The sequence below is a fragment of the Pinus tabuliformis genome, chromosome 2_2 (genome assembly GCF_031772625.1).
Source record: "Pinus tabuliformis cultivar Carrire ecotype Pingquan chromosome 2_2, CPIR1, whole genome shotgun sequence".
Lineage (NCBI taxonomy): Eukaryota > Viridiplantae > Streptophyta > Pinopsida > Pinales > Pinaceae > Pinus > Pinus tabuliformis.
In genome coordinates, this window is record NC_142300.1 from 773,893,588 (window position 1) to 773,918,554 (window position 24,967).

Below are 24,967 nucleotides of genomic sequence, written 5' to 3' on the forward strand. Positions count from 1 at the left end.
GGGTTTTCAGGTATTTGTGTGGCACTAGTGATTATGGTTTGTGCTACCAAGGAAGACAAGGATTGGACAGAGTGTTGGATATTCATGGCTCTGTTGATGCAGACTCGGTTGGAGATTTGGGTTAGAGAAGATCTACAAGTGGGTATGTTTTTAACCTATTTAGAGGTGTAGTCAGTTGGATGAGTAAGAAACAATCTATAGTGGCACTATCAACTATAGAGGCAGAGTACATGGCAGCTACTCATGCAAGAATGGAAGAAGTTTGGTTGCAGAGATTGTGTTCAGGTATGGGGTTAGTACAAGAAGCTATAAGGATAGACTGTGACAGCCAAAGTGAAATTTTCTTGCCAAAGAACCCTGCTTATCATTCAAAGACAAAGCACAATGATGTTCAGTATTACTTTGTGAGGGATATGATAGAAGATAAAATGGTGTTGCTAGTAAAGGTGGACAGTTTGAAGAATACTGCAGATGCATTGACAAAATATGTGAGCTCTGAGAAGTTCTCTTGGTGTAGAGAAACAATGGGTGTTTTAGGGCTAGATAAATGACTAAGCTCTCTTGTGGCACCCTATGGAAAGAAAACAACAAGTGGGAGAATGTTGGGTTGTGTTATATTCTTTCCATGACTAGCCCACGTAGAGAACTGGGGGGTTAGAGGGGGGGGGGCAGAACCCCCGCTTTGTTGCATTGATTACGCAGCAGGGGGGTGCCGCCCCCCTCTACGAGAAAATTTTTTTTGGACCCTATATTATGTTCGACGGAGCTACCTATGGTTTTCAGTGCATGGTTTTGGACACGATGGTTTTCGGTCGATGATATTGGATGCTTCAACATGTATAAATATGTATTGTGACATTGGAAGGAATATTCTGAAAAATCAAGCTGGTAGTCCCGATTTTGGGATCTAGGGGAAAATATCTGTGTATATGTGTTTTATGTATTATGCTGTCGCATTGTTTATTTTCTGTGTTTTAGAATTCATATGCAGGTAATTTCTGTACAGGGTTAAAATATACACCATTGGAAGTTATAAGGTTAGAATTAGATAATTTTCTTATCAAAAGAAAAGGAAATAAACGGTTTGCAAGCTCAAATGCACCCAATAAAGAGAAGAAAAAATATTAGGATAAATAAAGGGTAGGTAGAAGAAACGTTGCAAATGTACAAGGTGGCTCAGTCAAAATCACATTTATCATGCTTAATCCCATGTTTCATGTGTAGGAGCATTTCTGAGAGTGAAAAGGTATTCACAAGCTTGTTTGATTAACTTCTGCTCATTTCATTTCACCCCCAAATACGTACTTACTAATTTCCCCATTATCTCATCATCTATTATTTAAATACCCTTTTTCCCTTCATTTTGACCCTTACCCCTTGGTTTCACACATTTCCCTAGTAAAGTACATTCCAAAACTCACCCCCCTACCCAAAACCCCTTTTCCCTAGTGTGAAACCCATTCCCCCATGGAAAATATTATCATCCCCCTTATTAATTTCCCTATTTCCCTTCAAAACCCACAAAATCCCCTTATCATAAGTTTTTATCCCCCCCCCCACATTATTTAATTAATTCCCCAATTCATATTTCCCCTCCAAAAACCTTCTAACTCACCAACCCTTGGTGCGGTTAAGAAACCCCACCACAATATAACCTAGTCCCACTTTATTAAACCCAAGCTTATATTTAAATCCCCACTTTATTCAATAATTAATTACAAATTATTTGTGATTAAGCCCTCCAGGCCTCGCAAAGCCCAGTCCTGATCCCCTCCATGCAGCTTGATCATGTGACTCTCATCCGATCTCCCAACCCCAGATCTAATGTTGTACATCCATATCACGCATGATCATTGTCTGGTCATTACCAACCCGAGAGCACACGAGATTCATGCTTTTTCTCATGCACTATTCTACTATGTGGAAGCCCCATGCTAGATTGCATGCTCACAAGGAAATACAACCTTGCCTCCAAAAGCAGTGCAACAGCCGATGAAACTGCGTCCCCACCAGGACCAAAAATCATTCACTGTTCATTTATAAATTCCATGCCAAATTGTAACCATTGCCAGTTAAAAGGCCGAAGAAGCCCCATTTCAACTCTTTTTTCTCATTTGCACTGTGAATTCTACTCAATATTTTATGCCATAGCCTGAGCCTTTGTGACCAAAATTGACGACCTTTGGCCACTCGAAGAAGCTCCAGACACCCAATTTGAGCATCCAGTTCACAACTAAAGCAACAGTACCCTCTGCAGCCACCATTCAAATGAGTTTGTAAGCCATAGCACCAAATTCCAGGTATTCTTGAGAAAAAATACAATGACCTTTGTAATTTGAAAAGGTACAATCAATTAAAAGCTTAATTAATTGAAATTAATTAAAATTTTCCTAAATTGAAGAGTATTTCAATTCAATACCCAAATCCCTTCATTTTGCAAATTGTAACTACACTTCATTGTACCAAATCTTCAGAAACCTTACATCTACAACAACCATAAGGCTAATCCCTATCCACAAACTCTGTCATGGCCTCCCAAACCTTTCTAGACGTGAGACCTGTGTCAACCCCTCATTTGGACATTGACCATTTGGCACTAGCAGACAAGGATTTCGAGATAAAAGACACTGCCTCACCAACCTACCTTCTAAAGCTCCATTTCTATAGTAAGGATAGATTCCTAAACCATATCGATGACATCCATCTCTGGGAATCCAATTTACCCAAGTATTTATTCCTAGAAGTGCACCCATTCCTTGATAGCATACACTTCTGTCATGCCAGCTACATCCCTAGCCAAAGGGATATTTTTGCCCCCTACCAACAATTGTTTTTCGCAATCACTTCAGAGTCTATTAACCAAATGTTGCAAGTCCAGCCTAGCCCTAATAAGAACCCACTATCCATCGAATACCTATTGCACCTATATATCACACTAGACCTGGTTAAGATAAGACAAATGTTCCAGACCTTCATCGTAGAAGACCTCCATACTCCCACTGATAGTCCACCTTATGCTGCCACCATTTCTTCAAAACCAGGTAGACATATAATCACCATGCTCTCCTGCATCCTAGGATATATCATAGATGAGCATGTGGATGAGGTTATCTTGGCCTGCCTGCCCATTTTTACCCCAGGCAAGCTTCCTGTTGTCATAGACAACTATGCTCAGTTAATTGAAGACATGATGCATGAACAGTTCACCAGACTACCAACTGAAAGAGTTTTCAAGTACTCTTCAGTGTTATTTCACATTTTTTTTATATTATTAAGCAGATAAATTCCCTGCCAATATCCACAAGTTGGATACCAATGGAAAAGAGAGATTAGTTGTTTACTGGACACCCGTGATAAAAAAAACTCCAAATTATTTCCCTATAAATATTTCATTGATTCATTTGTCTACCCAGTCATGGACACGATGACGAGTAACACTCAACCCAGAATCAGCCATGAAATCAAGAGGGTGCTACAGTTGGCCAAGAATAGCAAAGTGGGAGACTAGTATTTGTACCAGAACCACACTAAAATTAGAGTTTATGGTTGCCAACTAGCCCCTTATAAGCTTCCCAAATACCTCCATGTGAGGATATTTGCACTTGAGTAGTTTAGGAAAATCATCAATTCAGATGAGGTCAACTTCCTAGTAGCTAGGAAGAAGACCCAATTTAAAATAAAGAACAAATTGGGCCCCTACATATGTAATAAAAGAGAAGCCGGACCTGAGGCTGACAAGATATTGCAACATATGAAATTCAAAAACAACTTCATGTGGCAGTATGACCGTCATGGGTTCATAAACAAATTGAGAATCAAGGTCAAATTGGGACCTTTCAACCACCATCCTAGACCTAATATTGAGCAATTTTCCTATTAGAAATAATACTGAGAGGGGGGCTGAATCAGTATTATCAGATCAAGAATTTTTCTTTTCCATAATCAGATTTATATACGCTACTTCAAAGAGGGGAACTAGTATGTACATGCAACTGTCTTCAAGGCAACTAGCATTTATGTAGTAAACTTATGATTCAGTTAATTCATCATATGTTGATCTTTAATCAGTGCATCAGCACTCCATCAATCATTAAACAGTAACCATGTGCAGTATAAACATAATAAAAAATTACACATAAGCAACACACATGAACACCAAGATTTATGGTGGAAACCCAATGTGGGTGAAAACCACCTGCTGCTGTCGTCTTTGTCTTCTTTTAATAATAAGAAAATCTGTTTACAATCTTGTACTGGTGTAGACTCATAGCAGTACGTAGGCTTCTACCTGTAGAAGGTTACAACCTTCTCTTGTTCTCCAGCTTCTACTAGAAGGGAGCTACAACCCCCTAGCTCTTGTACTAGCCAATATGTTTACTAGTACGTAGGTTCCAGCCTACAGAAAACTCCACTCTTCCACGAGGGATGATGTTTCATGAATTTTCAGACTGGATGCTCCTAGCACATATCAAGACATATGAAGACCTTGACTCATCAATAATCCATCAGAAATTTAGAAACTCAATTTTCATCAACGAACATGCAGTTAATCTGAAACAATCACATCACTGTCATCAGAACACTGTGTTGAACCCAGAAACCTGTATCAACATTCAAAACCAACTGAAACCTCAAAAATTCATGTATCATATTGTATACGCTACTTCAATGAAAAAAATTTGCATGTATATGCTACTTCCTTCAGCCCAACCTACTTATTGCTCTAAAGATTCTGAATCATAAAATCTTTGAATCAAAAACTGTATCAACCAGCAGTTTACTGAACATCTATTGTGAACCTACAGAACCTTACATAGGAAGGCAATAGAAAACACTTCTTCTCACTTATACAATCAATCAAATATCAACCTCCTTATGCATTTAGATTTACATTCAGATCTAAGAAGACTTCATTGACAGACAATAGTAAAATAATAATTGCAATAAATCAACAATACTGATCTGATAGATCAGTCATCTTTAAACATCAATCCTTTCCTCTGTTTATGCTACTTGAAATAACAAAACCCGCGTGTATATGATCTTTTGCCAAGACGAACCTGCGTACAGATCTACAAATATTGACTTAGAACTTTGCTGCAATTCTAAACTCCGGACAAACCCAGATCATGATAGATAACGAATAAAACAGACGCAAAACATGAGATCTATCCTCAATCAATATCATATCGTTCGAGAATAAGTCATTTTAGGTCTCATGATCCTGATCCAATATTGAACTCAAGGTGCACATATATATTTCAGTTCTAGTCCCATACATAACCCTGCAACATAAAATATACTTAAAATATAAGTATTCCTTATAATCTTATTCACTTGCACATCTGGCCTTATGAACCTATTTTATTTATATATTTTTTGGCCTTTCTCAATACCATGGACCGAATCCACTTAGGACCAATACCTTGCATCAAATACCACGGACTGAATACCTCGAACTAAATACCTAGGGTTAATATCATGGTCCAAAGATACCTTGGACCAAATACCTCAGACAAAAACCATGGTTTTCAACATGTACGTTCTTTGCCTTCTATGGGAGTACGTGTGTACATTATATGTTATTTTTGTTCTGAGTACCAACGTGTATATGCTGCTTGGACTAAGTGAACATGTGTGTATCTCTTAAACTACTCTTACATCATCTTCTTCCTTCAACTTCTTTATTCTGATCAATAGACCTTCGTTCCATCTTCCTGATCCTCTGTACCACTGCCCTATTGCCTCTAAATTTTCCTATTAGCCTCTTATCAAAACCAAGTTAATCTGTAGAGTTGTCATCAAGGAAAATACTTGTATCATAATTCCAACAATCTCACCCTTTGGACTTGATGGAAACCATTATGGTGTTGACTACTACAAGATGTAAAGATTGTTAGAGATACCATACAACACCAAAATACCAAAATACTCTCCCCCATTGACATCAAGGGCAAAGGGCAAATTACTCTACTCTCCTCCTTTGCATGATGCTATCCATACTCCCCCTCAATACATGCCGAGTCTGGAGAGAGATGATTCAATATAATAACATGAAATTATAACTCAACAAAGTGAGTATGAGCTCCCTATGACCACAAACTCATACATACACCAATCACCCAACCAAGTTGGGATACACCATATTTGACTCATCTACCCAGCCAATGGGGATATACCAAACTTTATACATGACATGAATACAACAATTATTACATCATCCATCCCAAGGATATTGGGGAAATAAATTACATCATATGACCAATAGAACTCATTGAAATATAGACCATGATAGAAGAAGTTATATCATACTAATGACTGATGCAACTAATAATAGCTGAGTTTAGCAACCATAATACCAACAATGTGGAATGTGAACGCTCCCCCTGAACCTGTGCTACCACGTTCCTTTTTTATTGTTAGAAAAACATATACGCGCTTTCATCCAAGGCAACCCGCATGTACCCGTGAATAGACTACATGAAACCAGTGTGTAGTAAACTTCCTCTAAAAAACTGCATTTAACAACAGGATGATGCAGCACCAACTCCCAACTTTTGTCTCAGATATTCAAATGTTTCTCTGGGTAGTGGTTTAGTTAATATATCAGCAACCTATTCTTTGGAGGGGACATACTCCAATCTGACCTTTTGTTCAAGCACTTGTTCTCGTAGAAAATGGTACTTGATGGGTATGTTCTTGGTTGTGGAGTGCATGACTGGATTCTTTGAGATAATGACGACACTTGTATTATCTCATAGAATGGAGATGGGTGGAGTACATGTGATCTGAATGTCTTGCAAAGTTTGCATCATCCAAAGTAGTTGTGTGCAACAAGATGCAGCAGCCACATATTCTGCTTTAGTTATAGATAAAGCAATTGAACTCTGTTTCTTGTTGAACCAAGATACTAACCTAGAACCCATATAGAATGCACCACCACTAGTGATTTTTCTATCATCAACACTTCCTGCCCAATCTGCATCTGTATAAGCATGAAGAGTAAGATCTGCATCTCTAGGATACCATAGTCCAAAGTCTTGAGTTCTTTGAAGATATTTGAAAATTCTTTTGACTTCCTAAAGGTGTGATTCCTTTGGATTTGCTTGGAATCTTCCAACTATTCCTACTGCATGCATGATGTCAAGCCGGGTACCTTTTAGATAAAGAAGACTGCTAATCATGGATCTATAAGTTGGTTGATGTACTACTATTGATTCATCATTTGAGCTGAGACTACATCTTGTTACCATTGGAGTACATACAAGTTTAGAAACTTCCATTCCATACTTTTTCAAGATCTGCTTGAGATATTTGGTTTGTGAAAGAAGAATACCATCTTTAGTTTGTTGAACTTGTAGACCAAGAAAATAGGCAAGTTCACCAAGCAAGGACATTTCAAATTCTTGTTGCATTACTGAAGCAAAACTTTGACTCATGGATTCTTCATTGCTACCAAAAATGATATCATCAACATAAACAATAATAATTAGCAATTTATCATTTTCAATCTTTGTATATAAATTGTTATCTGTAGAACCTTTTGTAAAACCTTGTTCGTGTAGATATATGTCAAGGCAGTAATACCAAGCCCTTGGAGCCTGTTTCATACCATAGAGAGTCTTTTTGAGTCTGCATACAAGTTTTGCATCATATCCAAGAATGAATCCTTCTCGCTGTTCAATATAAACTTCTTCTTCTAAATCTCCATTAAGGAAGGTTGATTTTACATCCATTTTATATACTTTGAATTTCCAAAAACTTGAAAGAGCAAGAAACATTCTTATGGCTTCAAGTCTGGCAACAAGAGCAAAAGTTTCTTCAATATCTATACATTCTTGTTGAGCATACCCTTTACAAACAAGTCTGGCCTTGTTTCAAATGACTTCTCCATTTCCATTCAACTTGTTCTTGAATATCCATTTAGTTCCTATAATATTTTTATCATGAAGTCTATGAACTAATTCCTAAGTGTCATTTTTTACAATTTGCTCAAGTGAATCATTTACATTTTGAGGTTCAGTGGAGGATAGTAATGCTAGATAGCTTCAGGTACCTGTAATAGTTCTTGTTGTCTGTACACCAGCCTCCCTTTCTCCTAAAATTTTAGTTTCTCGATGATTTTTCTAAACATGCCTGGATGGAGTCTTTTCTTCTACCATTATATCTTCTTCTGGTGCTTCATTGGTTTCTTCTTCGATATAATTTTGATTTGATGTGGGAATGTAATCCCCATCTTCCTCATTGTCATAATCTTCTATTGATTTTATCTGTTTTGGATTTTTGCATGCATCATCAACTACAACATCAGTGCTTTCAACAATTTTCCCAATTCTTCTATTATAACATTTATATCCTTTACTTCTGGAAGAATATCCAAGAAGAATCCATTCATCTGCTTTGGGTTCAAACTTACCAAGTTTTTCATGAGTCCTTTTGATAAAACATTTGCTTCCAAAACCTTTAAAGTATTTTACAGTATGTTTCTTACCATACCAAATTTCATGTGGAGTTTGAGTGCTATTTACCCGAACGTTTGCTTTGTTGAGAATAGTCATGGCAACGAATGCAACTTCACCCCAGAAGGTTGTAGGAGTTCTAGATTCATCTAGCATGGCTCGAGCCATTTGTTGAACTATTTTGTTCATCCTTTCTACTACACCATTTTGCTAAGGTGTTCTTGGAGTGGAGAATTCCCTTTTAATTCCATGTTGTTCACAAAAGTCAAAGAATTCATCCGATATAAATTCCCCTCCTCGATCAGATCTGAGGCATTTGATTTTTCGATCTGATTCATTTTTAACCAAATATTTGAAGGCTTGGAACTTTTCAAATTCCTCATCTTTATATATTATAAGACTTATCCAACACATTCTGGAAAAATTATCAATGAAAAAAATAAAGTATTCTTCTCCATGAGGTGAATTTTTCCTTGTTGGTCCACATAAATCAGTATGGATAAGTTCAAGAGGCTTACTAGCTGACCATTATTTTTCCATGAAGTGAACTCTGGTTTTCTTACCGATTTGACATGGTTTGCATATTGTATTTTCTGGGATGCTGATATCTGGAAGATCATGAATAGCCTTGAATTTGCATGATTTTCTTATTTGAGAAAAGCTTAGATGTCGCAATCTTCTATGCCACAACTAGTTTTCATCATTTTTGCTTAGATAACACTGTTTTTGTCCTCCTTTGAGTATGTATAAGTTGTTTGGAGTTCTTGTACCTTTGATCATGGTCTCTCCTGTATCAAGCTCACGAAAAACACATCTATTTGATCGAAACACCACTTCATTTCCTTGATCAGACATTTGACTGACACTCAACAGGTTATTCTTTAAACCATCTAGATACATAACATTTCTAGCTTTAACCTTTTCTTTCAAGAAAACAAAACCTTTACCTTTTATGATAGCTAGAGTGTCATTTCCAAATGAGATGTTATTTTCCTTTTCTAAGTCATTATATGAGTGAATTTTCTCTTTGTCACCTGTCATATGTTTGGAGAATCCACCGTCGATGTACCACTAATTTTCTTGTCCTTCTACATACAAGGTTAGACCACATATTTCTATTTGAGATTCTTTTCTTCTCCATGTCTTTAGATTTAATGGCATTTGCTCCTTTTGAGGTGTTTGCTGAAATTTTCTCCTGCAATTAGATTCTTCATTACCAAAGTTGTTACAAATTGAGCATTCTATTTCACTTTCAAGAGGAGAAAAGTTATTATAGGAACTTCTCTTGATCCCTGTTACATTCCTTTGATTTCGTGCTTCTCTAGTCATGATCATTTTGTAAGCAATGCATTGAGCAGCTTTGTGCCCAAAATTATGACATGAAAAACATTGTCCATTAAAGAAGTTTCTGCGACTATCGAATCTATTTACCTGTTGATCGTAGTTTATATTGATATTCATCTTTGCAGTAAATTGAGTATCATTTTCCTAAGGTTGGTTGTGGCTTCTATTGATATTCATATTTGAAGAAAATTGAGTATGATTTACCTAGTGATCAGCTTTATGCCTTTGCTGACAATTGTCATACTGTTCCCTGGTCTTTGCTAGATCAATATAGCTTTTGGTGGAGGTTGATGACTTTTTTGATTGAGATGCTTCTTCAGTATATCCAAGACCTGTATTTATCACAGGATAATGTTAAACTTTGATAATTTCATTTAAACATTTTGATCCTTTAGCAAATCTAAGATTGAGAGATTTTGTTTTCTCAAGATCTTTTCTTAGACCCACAATTTCACATTCTAGTTTTTCATTGTGCTTTTCCTTTTCAGCAAACTGGTATGGAAAGGTATCTATGATCATATTATTTTCTTCTAAAAAAATTTTGAGTTTAGAGATTTCTTCATGAAAGTTTTCTTCTTCTAAAGCATCCCAAAAATCATCATTGTCATAAGCCGTGAGAAGTCTATAATCATCACTATTAGATAAATGGTGCAGGGTAAGACCCTGCACATACCCATAGTAAGCATTAAGGTGCATAAATACAACTGTCCTAGGTATTTAACTCTACAATGGAGTCAAATCTTCAAACCATAAATATGATTAAGGCTCTTTGATATAGTTCCTTTGTATCAAAACCAATCACTCCATTGTACACCACCAATCGGAACCCTTTTCCATAAACCATGCATATATAAACCGTTTCCCCTTAACATGTATTGGTTACGCATACATTTAACCCATAAAGGTCTTATCACGCTATTTCCAATTGAAATCCATTTACAAAGGAAATAAGCACATAACATACCTTTCTGCGCCTCTCGTACAACTCCAACACAGTTTCTGAGACACCTTTATCACAATCACAATCGCTTATCGACGACTTCCATGAGTTCATTGACACATATATGTCTATTGCATCCGATATTCGATAACGCATTATCGGACCTCAATTATTATATAGCTGTGCTTATAAACCATTCGGCTTCGTTTCTTATCGCTCTTCCACACTTAATGAAATACAAAGGGAAACATTGAAATCCCGCTCCGAATTAGGAAAGCGGACTTCAAACTCATTTGAACAGCGACTATATTTATCATCAGGTCCATAACTTATCGCCCCAGAACATTACTTCAACCTCCACCTTCTCCGATATGCGAGAAGAAATTTATGACTGTTCACGATATCGCCACCCGCTAAACACTATTGCTGACCCTTGGTACTTCCGACTCCCGATTTCCCAAACTTGAGATCTCTGATTAGCGCTTAATCGGTATTGGCATATCAATATTCCATTACACTATCCTTGGCTACTTCAAATTGCCAATATGATATCTGTTATGGACCTAATATGGGTATAAATCCTCCCTATAAATGTTTCAAATCCGGAACTTCATTCTGACTAAGTTTTTCACTCATTCCTTCATGTCAACTAGATTTTGCACTTGCGAGACTTAAACTACATAATTCACTCCACCAATGCGATATGATTTGGACCGTTGATCTTAGGAGATCTAATGGTACCTATGCCTCACTCTTTGTCCCTCTGCTCGCTTCCTTTACTTAGAAATTTTCCACGCTTTCTTCCATTTTTCTGTGATTTGGGGTTTTCTTCAAGTTTTAGCCTCTCGTTCTTCTGCTGCTCAAACACTCTGAGCTTGACTCCTCATTTAATCTTCACTCTACTCCTTTCCTCTAGAGCTTCACGTTGCCTTGTCAATTGGATTCAAAGATCTATTTTATGATTCCTCTGAACCATTTTACACCTTTGTGTATCCTTCATAACTCTGCCTGCAACCAAAATTACTAAACCTACGGTTTCACACCAAAATCAATGATAAAACACGCATTTCATACACTCTAACATAGTGAGGAAAACTCTGCATATATTAATATAAAGCAAAAATACATTCGAGACACCTCGATCTCACACAGGCCTGATTCTCAACATTTGTGGCCTCCTCCTTTTTTCCATAGGCTTACATATATTTATATGGAACCATTGGATGAGATCAAGCACATCCTTTCTCTAAATCACTCACTAAAACCCTAAATCTTGCTATAGATTACATATGTGGCAAATTAATAAGTCTCCTCAAGACTTTATCCATCCCATCTTTTTCTCTGTTTTAAAACAGATTTGTCCGCTGTTTTTCTCGAATCATGCAACTGTTAAGAGTCCTATTTGACTTCTAACTCTTGTCATTTATTCATCACTCAATTCTCATTTATTTGAGAGATTTTTACAACTTTCTCCATTATCTAATTAAATCTCACTCAAAGGCCTAAATATTTCATTAGCTTAGAACTAGGAAAACTATTTCCTAAAATACATGAACCCCTATGTCTACTATTTACAATTATTTTCCTTTCGGTGAATGCTCCTGCATCAGACTCCCAAAGTAGAAAGTATTCATGATCTCCTGATGGTGTGTCTTCTAGTCTTTATCTTCCTGGATCCCACACTTTGTCCTGTAACTGCCCGCATGCTTTGTCCCCTTGTTGCTGCTACACTTATGTTATCTTCTGCTCCATTTTCTTCTTCTTGTCAATCAGGTTTAACCTCAGATTGATCTTACTTGCTGCTGCTACCATTTTCCTCCATTTGGATTGCTTCATCATCAACTCCCACATTTCTTCAATCTCTGTCTCCATTACATCTTTGTACTGGTCCATTTTCTGCTTTGTATTTCTACCTCTTTCTTTTTGCTTCAGGTTGTTGTTGTTGTCCATTAGTTCTTTAGTCTGTTGTTGGTTTCCTTTACTTTCTCTTGCTTCAACACTTCTTGTGACTCCTATGCTAACTTTAGCTTTGTTTTCTATGCTGACTTTAGCTTTGTTTGTTGCCTCCCTATCATCCTTACCAACTTTCACTATTGAATCATGACTGTTCAACACTTTCTCCAACAAATTAATTTCTTTATTCCATGGATTGAGTTCTTCGATATAATTCTCTTCTTTCACCTTTAAGTGGCTTACTTGTGCCAAATCTTCTCCATCATTTGCAAAAAATCCTGCATTCATAAAACACTTGTTATTTTTAGAAACATAAGGCTTTTGTGCCTTATCATCCTTTGGCAACAATTTAGTTTGCTGCTCTATTTCCTCTTCCTCGGTTAGCACATTAGTATGCTGATTCTAATTCTTAGCAAAATTCATGAGACTGTTAGTTAGTCTCTCTTCCACGCCATCTGTTCTACTGATGTCTTCTTGCTTGGGTTCACAGTAGTGAACTTCTCCTTCCTTAACCTGTTGCTGGTTATATTCACTTTGAAAATGTTTGATTCCTACTACCTCTTTACCATCTTCAAACAATCTTTGCTCAATATCTTTGATCACATACTCATACTCATTCATTCTTTTTAATGAACCTACAAACAAATTATCACATCTTCCTGTCTCCATGGCTACTTGAGACACATCTTCTTCTTTAGAAACTGTAACTGTAGCTTATGTTCTACCGTCAGGTTCTCTCATTATCTTCTCCAGCTGTTTAATTTCCTCTTCACACTTACCAAGCACTTCATCACAATTCTCTCTTCTTCCAGCTTCATCCTTTACATGTTGTGTTACAACATTAAAACATTGTCTTCCTTTGACCCTTATAATCTCAAGGTCTTTCTGCAGTAGTAAATCACTACTTCCCTCATTCAAGAGGTCTTCTCCATTATACTCTGTTCTCCTAGAGTACTCCTCCCGAGTTTCGACATCTCCAAAAGACTATCCATCCTCTTCAAAACAATCCTTTGTTAGTGTTCCTTTTCCCAAGTTTAAATCCTTTGAATAGGGTTCCTCCTTCTTAACATCTTTCAGTCTGATGTCCTTCTACCCTAATGTTTGTCTCAACAGTTTCCATGGCTATCTCCACTGTGCCTATCATCATATTGAATTGATGATCCTTTACTATGTTTTCAGCTAACATAGTCTCTTCCTTGAATTTGCCTTCAGTACCTTGCTATTTATTTCCTCCAAGAGCTATCCTTGTCTCACCATTTGCATTAATATTGTCCTGCATTTGTTCTGCATCCACAGACAAACTATCAATCTTAAAAGCAATAGACTCTATTGTCCCACTAGATGGTTCAACCATCATATCTCCTTATTGTTCTAAATCATTCATATGATTCAGAAATTCCTTGATAGTCTCCTCTTCAATCTCTTCAAGCCCTTCACTTGGTTGCTTGATATCTTTCTTCAGTTGTATATGAGATCTATCTATCTCATATTTTCTAAAACATAATTTGGATTTTGCTCGTCTTCTTCCTTCTTCATCACAATATCAGCCAATTGTCCTTATTTACATGTTTCACCCACATACACACATAAATTGTCAGTTTTAAACCCATGTGACCCTTTGGCCTCACTTGAAGTTTTAGTCTTCAAGTCCTCATCTTCAGTCAGAACTTCATCTTCAGTCAGCATCTCCTCATGCTATTTTGAACTATCCCAATAGTCCATGAGATCTTCACTTGATCTCCATTCTTTATCTTTAGTGTAGCCTTCACATTCTCTGAGAATTTCTCCTTGTTCGGGTTTACAAATTTACTCTTCCATTTCCATTTCCAACTCAGCTTCCTTGAGTTTTCCCATCAACCATTTTACTTGCTTTGTATGTAGCCTTCTCTGCATCTCATGCCATTCCATTGGCTTCTTCCTCAATACCCAACCTAGTCTATAGCTTTCCTCAACCATTCTCCTTAATGCATTGAGTTGTTCTTCTAATTCAGCAACCTCTTTGTTAATTTCTTCTTGACTCATCCTCTTGCAATTTGCTTTGGCATCCTCTTTCTTATATCCTTTGCAGTGGCTTCTCTCTGAACATCTACCATGACTATCAGTAGTCATCTTCTTCTCTTCTTTCTTCATGAGCTCCTCTGCAACAAGGCTACAACAGCTAGTCCTCCTTGCTGATATCTTACCTCACTAAGCTCTCCTCACTCAGTCTTTTGGTAAGCATAGGTCCTCTATCTGCAAACTCTTCTTGAGCAACACCTTTGCTCCTTCTAGGATTTTGCAATCTCTCACTTCCTATTGAGAACACCTCAATCCTCCCTGTCCAATCTCTTGTTGGATTTTCTAGGTTCACTGCCACTTATTCTTCAAAGTATTTTCCTTATTCTGTCTTCAAGAACACATTTGTTCTCCTCTCACAGTTTTTCTTGCTGTCCTTCGCTGAGATGCTTTATCTGCAACAACAATCTTCAATTCAACTCTGTGATGAAACAAAGTATCTTACCTCCAAGATCTATGCATGATCTTGTTATCCCATTCTTCTGCACTTTGAATGGATTGTCCTCTGTTTTGTCTCCAAGTCCTCTTTCCTTCAAAACTTGTATTAAGCAATCTTGCTTTCTCTTTCCTTCAAGGAATCCTGTATTGCTGTTTATTCCAAGCCTCTGCTGGAATGGCTATAGTCTTCCAAGAACTTCAATGTTCCCTCTTATAGATTATAAATCTTCTCTGATACCACTATTGGTGTAGGGTAACACCCTGTACATACCCACAATATGCATCAATGTGCATAAATACAACTGTCCCAGGTATTTAACTCTACAATGGAGTAAAATCTTCAAACCATAGATATGATTAAGGCCCTTTGATACAGTTCCTTTGTATCAGAACCAATCACCCCACTGTACACCACCAATCGGAACTCTTTTCCATAAGCCATGCATATATAAACCTTTTCCCCTTAACATGTATTGGTTACACACACATTTAACCCATAAAGGTCTTATCATGCTATTTCCTATTGAAATCCATTTACAAAGGAAATACGCACATAACATACCTTTCTACGCCTTTCATACAAATCCAACATAGATTTTGATCAGCGTCTTCCACGGGTTCATTGACACATATATGTCTATTGCATTCGATATGCGATAACACATTACCAAACGTCAATTATTATATAGTTGCGCTTATAAACCATTCAGCTCTATTTCTTATCGCTCTTCCACACTTAACGAAATACAAAGGGAAACATTGAAATCCCACTCCGAATTATGAAAGTGGACTTCAAACTCATTTGAACTCGACTATATTTATCATCAAGTCCATAACTTATCACTCCACAACATTACTCTGACCTCCACCTTCTCCGATATGCGATAAGCGATTTATTACTGTTCGCAATATCACTACTGTTGGCATTATGATTCAAGTGTTGTCCTTGATGGCAACTCACTCAGAGGTTGGTACAGATGCTCAGAAGTTGGTACAGGAGTTAACTCACTCAGAGGTTGGTACAGATGCTCAGAAGTTGGTACAGGAGATGGCAACTTAATCAGAAGACAGATCCTAGTACAGCTTGCCAAGGAAGTTCATACACGCAGGTTTGTTAAGACCAAGTCGCGTGTACACGCAGGTTGGCTTCAGAAAAAGCGCGTGTATGTGGAAAAGTACCTTTGGTCCATGGCGGTTAGTCCTTGGAAGTTGTGCCTATGGTTTCGGACCATTGTGTCTCGACGGGCGTGTCGATCCCTAGTTTTGAAGTTGATGGTATTGTGTTTCTATGGTTTTTGCTCTTGGTATTGAACAAGGCCTAAGGCTATATAAGGAGAAGATCACTAGGCAAAGATGTGGTGTGGGTGTCTGACGCAGTGAGAGGATCTGGTATTGCTGGTTATCTGTTCGGGACGCTTGGCAAGGGTCGGATCTGACAGCAAAGGCAGAAGTAATCATTTCTAGATCTGCACGCGGGTTGCCTTTGGAGAAAGCGCGTATACACGCAGTTTTGGTACAGTGAAGTAGCGTATGCATGATAAGTGTTGATATTTCAGGTTGCTGCTGATTCTGGTGGTTGTTGCAGAGTTCTAGATTCTGGTTTGGGTTCTGTGTTCTTGATGACAGGGTTTCAGTGATTCGGTATTGGGTTGTTTAATGAATTATGATGCAAGTATAAGTTGATGATTGTATTGCGGTAATGTTTGCTTTGTACTCTTGGATCCAGTATGAAAATGTATGAAACGTGGTCCCTGAAGGTTGTAGGGTCAGCACCTACGTACTAGTAAATGGATCAGCTAGTACAAGAGCTGAGGGGGTTGTAGCTCCCTTCCAAAAGTAGTTGGAAAACGAGAGAGGGTTGTAGCCCTCTGCAGGTTGTAGCCTGCGTGCTGGTAAAGGAATGCACCAGTACATTGTAAAAGAAGTTTCTCATTAAAGAAGAAAGAGACAAATTGCAGCAGGTGGTTTTCACCCACATTGGGTTTCCACCTTATATCATGGTGTTCATGTGTGTGGCTTTTGTGTGATGATCTATTCTGTTATACTACACCTGTTTACTGTTAATATGCTTAATAATATCCTGATGCATTTACTGAAGATAAGATTAACTGAATCATAAGATCTCTGCATATACGCTAGTTGCTTTAGACACAGTCGCGTGTACACGCGGGTTCACTTAACTGAAGTCGCGTATATATTTCTGAGTATGAAATTGAAAAGTTTTATCTGATCTGATAATACTGATTCACCCCCCCCCTCTCAGTATTATTTCCAACAGTTGGTATCAGAGCAGGTCCTTCAGAGAAAGCTTGATCACTTGAAGGAAAAGATCCATCAAATGGCTAATCCAGAAAGAGAGGCACACATCAGGCCACCAGTCTTTGACGGGAACAATTTTACTCACTGGAAGATAAGAACCACTGCATATCTACAGTCGCTTGGAGCAGAAGTTTGGGGAATCGTAGAAGGAGGATACAAATTCCCATCAGCAACTCCTACAGATCCAGCAGAGAAAAAGCAATATGAGCTCAATGCCAAAGTAGTTACTGTCCTATTGAGTACTTTGACTCAATCAGAATTTATGAAGATCATGCATCTCAAATCAGCTAAGGAAATATGGGACAAAATCGTTACAAGCTACGAAGGAGATGATCAGGTAAAAATAGCAAAGCTTCAAACTCTCAGAATCCGATATGAAACTCTTAAGATGTGAAGTAATGAAAGCGTAGCTAATTATTTCCTGCGTATGGATGAGATTGTGAATTGTATGAGGGATCTGGGTGAAGAATTTGAGGAAGTTGTCTTAGTTCAAAATGTTTTGAGATCTCTGTCTACTAAATTTGATTCTAAAGTATCTGCCATAGAAGAAAAGGAGAATGTGCGGAAAATTACCATGTCACAGCTTCACGGGATCTTAACTGCTTTTAAAATGCGACAAGAGGTACCACCAGAGGCCGCATTCGAAGTGTCAGAGGAAGAAGATGAGGTAAATTTTGTCAAGAATCTTGAACGGGGATCTGGACGGTTCAAAGATAAGCTACCTTTCAAATGTTTTCTATGTGGTAGAGTTGGTCACTATGCTGCTAGATGTCCTCATAACAAAGAAAAGATATATGAAGAAGATGGTAGAAGCTATTATACCCATATTGAAAGTTCATTAAATGATAGTGAGGATATTAGAAGTCTCATGGCACATAAGAAGAAGAATGCTTCATCCAATAATAGCGAGGATATTAAAAGTCTCATGGCACATGAAGAGAAGAATGCAGAAACTGAAGAAGTTGCCAAACTAAAAGAACTATTGGAGACAGAAACCAGGGTAAGGGAGAAATTGCAGGATATAGCAAAAGATCAGAGCACAACTATTCAGAGACTTGAATCAAAGATCCTCTCTCTAAAAGAAGATCTTGAAGATCAAGAACATGAAGTGATCAAACTAAAGCGACAAGTGGAAGAAGGGAGAAAAGTTGAAGAAGACCTAAGGAAGCAGTATCTGAAAAAGGAAGAACAACATCAAGTTGAGGTAAATATCTTGAAAGGTAAACTAGAAGAAAAGGATAAGCTTTTACGATTTCAAGATAGTTCTAAAGTCTTGGATGATATTCTTAATAGTCAAAGATCTCCTGCTATCAAGACTGGTCTTGGTTTTCATGAATATGTTGAAGGTGAATCTAGTTCACAAGGTGAGACAAGAAACTCTAATGAGAAATCTGAAATGCTCAAGGAACAACCAAGGAAAGAAATTCCTCAAGGAAGATCCTTTACTCCTAACTATGGACGTAATAGACGATTATTTCCTCCGCTGAATAATGTTGAATGTTATGTATGTCATAATCTTGGACATGTTGCAGCCAGATGCAGAAGTAGAATGGTTCAAGAAAGATCATCGCATCCCAGGTACTTCAGAGGGTATTGCTTTGCCTGCAATGCATATGGACACAAAGCAATTGATTGTGATAGAAGGAACATGAAAAATATAAGGTGCTATACATGCAACAACTATGGGCATAAAGCAAGGGAATGCAGGAGCAGATTTCAAAATTCAAGACAAGAGGACCATACATCATCACAGTTGCAGGAATTGAAGAAGACAGAGACAGAAAGGTGTGGGATAACTCAGTCAGCTGACATAACAGACACAGGGGAATCTGAAAGTGATGAAATTCAGTATTCCATCCTGCATACGCTTATATAATGAAGACAAGTCGCGTATATACGCGAGTTACAGGCTGCAAAGTCGCGTATATGGAGAAAGGGCAGCAGAACAGACCCAGGTTCAGTCATGGTTGGCTCAGGCTCAGGGGGAGCAGAACAGACTCAGGAAATGGTTCAGACATGGTTGGCTTACACTCAGGGGGAGAATATTCTTCAAATAATGCATTGTTGGCATTATGGTTAGAAGGTGTTGATAAAGTCTATGAAGCTAAATGATACATCTTACTGTTTAGGAATGGTATTGCAGGCTGATGCTTATGGTACAGATCATGATGCTGTTGGTGGCTTTCATAAGTCTTGGTCTAGATATTTCATCACTATCTCATGTATCTCTTTTATGATGTCAAGGTCATGTAACGGCCTATGTTGGTTTCCCCACTATGCCAGGGATGAATGATGAAATGTTCATGTATTATCATGTATCTTCACATGGTTAGGTGGATGAGTCAATATTGGTATATCCCCACTAGGTTGGGTGATGAATGTATGTTGAGTCTTTTGGTGATAGGAAGGTCTTCTATGATGTATAAGTCTTTGTTCTTCTTGAAGAACATCTTTTGCAGATCTTGCCTACAGTCATGGGGAGTATGGACAGCAGTATGGACAGGAGAGGGTATACCAAAGAAGAGAATATCTTGGTCCACCCTTTGCCCTTGATGTCAAAGGGGGAGAGTGACTTGGTGTGGTGGTTGCCATCAAGTCCAAAGGGGGAGATTGTTGGCATTATGATTCAAGTGTTGTCCTTGATGGCAACTCACTCAGAGGTTGGTACAGATGCTCAGAAGTTGGTACAGGAGTTAACTCACTCAGAGGTTGGTACAGATGCTCAGAAGTTGGTACAGGAGATGGCAACTTAATCAGAAGACAGATCCTAGTACAGCTTGCCAAGGAAGTTCAAACACGCAGGTTTGTTAAGACCAAGTCGCGTGTACACGCAGGTTGGCTTCAGAAAAAGCGTGTGTATGTGGAAAAGTACCTTTGGTCCATGGCGGTTAGTCCTTGGAAGTTGTGCCTATGGTTTCGGACCATTGTGTCTCGACGGGCGTGTCGATCCCTAGTTTTGAAGTTGATGGTATTGTGTTTCTATGGTTTTTGCTCTTGGTATTGAACAAGGCCTAAGGCTATATAAGGAGAAGATCACTAGGCAAAGATGTGGTGTGGGTGTCTGACGCAGTGAGAGGATCTAGTATTGCTGGTTATCTGTTCGGGACGCTTGGCAAGGGTCGGATCTGACAGCAAAGGCAGAAGTAATCATTTCTAGATCTGCACGCGGGTTGCCTTTGGAGAAAGCGCGTATACACGCGGTTTTGGTACAGTGAAGTAGCGTATGCATGATAAGTGTTGATATTTCAGGTTGCTGCTGATTCTGGTGGTTGTTGCAGAGTTCTAGATTCTGGTTTGGGTTCTGTGTTCTTGATGACAGGGTTTCAGTGATTCGGTATTGGGTTGTTTAATGAATTATGATGCAAGTATAAGTTGATGATTGTATTGCGGTAATGTTTGCTTTGTACTCTTGGATCCAGTATGAAAATGTATGAAACGTGGTCCCTGAAGGTTGTAGGGTCAGCACCTACGTACTAGTAAATGGATCAGCTAGTACAAGAGCTGAGGGGGTTGTAGCTCCCTTCCAAAAGTAGTTGGAAAACGAGAGAGGGTTGTAGCCCTCTGCAGGTTGTAGCCTGCGTGCTGGTAAAGGACTGCACCAGTACATTGTAAAAGAAGTTTCTCATTAAAGAAGAAAGAGACAAATTGCAGCAGGTGGTTTTCACCCACATTGGGTTTCCACCTTATATCATGGTGTTCATGTGTGTGGCTTTTGTGTGATGATCTATTCTGTTATACTGCACCTGTTTACTGTTAATATGCTTAATAATATCCTGATGCATTTACTGAAGATAAGATTAACTGAATCATAAGATCTCTGCATATACGCTAGTTGCTTTAGACACAGTCGCGTGTACACGCGGGTTCACTTAACTGAAGTCGCGTATATATTTCTGAGTATGAAATTGAAAAGTTTTATCTGATCTGATAATACTGATTCACCCCCCCCCCCTCTCAGTATTATTTCCAACAACTACCCGCTAAACACTATTGCTGACTGCTGGTACTTCCGACTCCCTATTTCCCAAACCTCTGATCATCGATTAGTGCTTAATCGCTATCGGCATATCATATTTCTATTACACTAGCCTTGGCTACTTCAAACCGCCAATCTGATATCTCTTATGGACCTGATATGGGTATAAATCCTCCCTATAAATGTTTCAAATCTCGAACTTGATTCCGACTAAGTTTTGCACTCATTCCTTCATGTAAATTGGATTTTGCACCTGTGAGATGTAAACTACATAATTCACTTCGCTGATGCAATATGATCTAGACCATTGATCTTATGAGATCTAACAGTACCAATGCCTCACATTTCGTGCCTTTGCTCGCATCCTTTACATAGAAATTTTCCACACTTTCTTCCATTTTTCTATGATTTAGGGCTTTCTTCAGGTTTTAGCCTTCCGTTCTTCTACTGCTCGAACACTTTGAGCTTAACTCCTCATTTAATCTTCGCCTCGCTCCTTTCCTCTAGAGCTTCATCTTGATTCCTCAATTGGATTCAAAGATCTATTTTATGATTCCTCTGAACCATTTTACGCCTATGTGTATCCTTCAGAACTCTGCCTGTAACCACAATTATTAAACCTACAGTTTCACAACAAAAGAAATCATAAAACACATGTTTCATACGCTCTAACACAATTAGGAAAACTTTGCATATATTAATATAAAGCAAAAATACATTCAAGACACCTCGGTCTCACATAGACCTGATTCTCAACATTTGTGGTCTCCTCCTTCTGCCCGTAGGCTTACATATATTTATATGGAACCATTGGATTGGATCGATCACATCCTTTCTTTAAATCACTCCGTAAATCCCTAAAGCTCGCTATAGATTACATATGTGGAAAATTAATAAGTCTCCTTAAGACTTTATCCATTCCATCTTTTTCTCTGTTTTAAAATAGATTTGTCCACTGTTTTTCTTGATTCATGCAACTGTTTAAGAGTCCTATTTGACTTCTGACTCTTGTCATTTATTCATCGCTCGGTTCTCATTTATTTGAGAGCTTTTTACAACTTCCTCCATTATCTAATTAATTCTCACTCAAAGGCCTAAGTATTGCATTAGCTTGGAACTTAGGAAAACTATTTCCTCAAATACATGACCCCCTATGTCTATTATTTACAATGATCTTCCTTTGGGTGAATGATCCTGCATCAATAAACCATCGCTATCTTCTTCTAAACTATCCCAAAAAGCATCGCTATCATAAGCCATGAAAAGTCTGTAATCTTGACTAGTTTTATCTTCATCACTATTAGACAAACCATCACTACCTTCATGAGTATAGTAACTCCTTCGATTCACAACTTGTTTCCTATTCCCTCTTGCATGTTCCTTTCCTTTTTCGTATTTATCTTTATGAGGACATCTGGCAGCATAATGACCAACTCTACCACAAGCAAAGCATTTGAAAGGTAGCCTACTCTGAACCTTCCAGAACCCTGTTGAAGCTTCTTGACAAAATTTACCTCATCTTCTTCTTCCTTGATTCATTGTGTTCTTCCTTTTCTTTTCCTTTTGTTAAAGCTTTAAATGCAACTTCTCTCATATTTGATGGACCTCCTTTTCTCATCTCAAAAGCAGTTAGCATTCCATGAAACTGTGTCATAGCGATATTTTGCAGATCCTGTTTTTCTTCTATGGCACACACTTTTGATTCAAATTTAGCAGACAACGATTTCAAAATTTTCTCAACTAAGGTAACTTCCTTTATTTCTTCATCTAGATTATTCATATAATTAAAAACCTCATATATATGTAAGAAGTAACTAGCTATACTCTCATCACTATGCATCTTAAGAGTTTCATACTGAATTCTAAGAGTTTGAAGCTTAGCGCGTTTTACCTGAGAGTCTCCTTTGTAGCTTTGAATGATTTTGTCTCATATCACTTTGGCTGATTTGAGCTGCATGACTTTGACAAACTCTAATTGTGACAAACTTCCCAATAAAGTATTGACAGCTTTGACATTAGTTTCATATTGCTTTTCACCTGCCGTCTCTGTAGGAATTGTTGTTGGAAATTTATATCCTCCTTCCACAATTTCCCAGACATCTGTTCCAAGAGATTGTAGATAGGCTGTGGTTCTTATTTTCCAATAAAAAAGGTTTCTCCCATCGAATATTGGTGGTCTGATGGATCCCACGCTTTCGTGATTATTCATCTTGATGGATCTTCCTTCAAGCAATCAAGCTTCTTCTGAAGGACATGCTTTGATACCAATTGTTGGAAATAATACTGAGAGGGGGAGTGAATCAGTATTATCAGATCAGGAATTTTTCTTTTCATAATTAGATTTATATACACTACTTTAGAGAGGGGAACTAGCGTGTACACGCAACTGTCTTTAATCCAACCAACATTTATGTAGTAAACTTATGATTTAGTTAATTCATCATATGTTGATCTTCAATTAGTGCATCAGTACTTCATCAATCATTAAATTGTAGCCATGTGCAGTATAAACATAATAAACCATTACACATAAGAAACACACATGAACACCAAGATTTAAGGTGGAAACCCAATGTGGGTGAAAGCCACCTGCTCCTCTCATCTCTGTCTTCTTTTAATACTGGTGCAGACTCATACTAGTACACAGGGTTCTACCAGGAGAAGGTTACAACCTTCTCTCATTCTCCAACTTCTACTGGAACGGAGCTAGAACCCCCTAGCTCTTCTACTAGCCAATATGTTTACTAGTACATAGGTGCCAGCCTATAGAAAACTACACTCTTCCACTAGGGACCACGTTTCATGAATTTTCAGACTGGATGCTCCTGGCACATATCAAGACACATGAAGACCTTGACTCATCAATAACCCATTATAAATTTAGAAACTCAAACATCATCAACCAACATGTAGTTAATCTGAAAGAATCAAATGACTGTCATCAAAACACTATGTTGAACCCAGAAACCTGTATCAACATTCAAAAACAAATAAAACCTCAAAAATTCATGTCTCAGACTGTATATGGTACTTCAATGAAGAGAACCTACGTGTATATGCTACTTCCTTCAGCCCCACCTACGTTTACCTCTAAAGTTCCTAAATCATAAAATCTCTGAATCATAAACTCTACCAACCAGCAGTGTACTAAATATCTACTATCAACTTATAGAACTTTAGATAGGCAGGCAATAGAAAGCACTTCTACCTCACTTACACAATCAATCAAATCTCAACCTCCTTATGCATTCATATTTACATTCAGATCTAATAAGAATTCATTGGCAAACAACAATGAAATAACATAAACAATAAATCAACAATGCTGATCTGATAGATGAGTCATCTCTGAACATCAAGCCTTTGTTTTGTATACGCTACTTGAAAGAACAAAACTTGTGTGTATATGCTCTTTTTCCGAGATGAACCTGCGTACAGATCTACAAATATTGACTCAAAACTTTGTTGCAATTCCAAACTTTA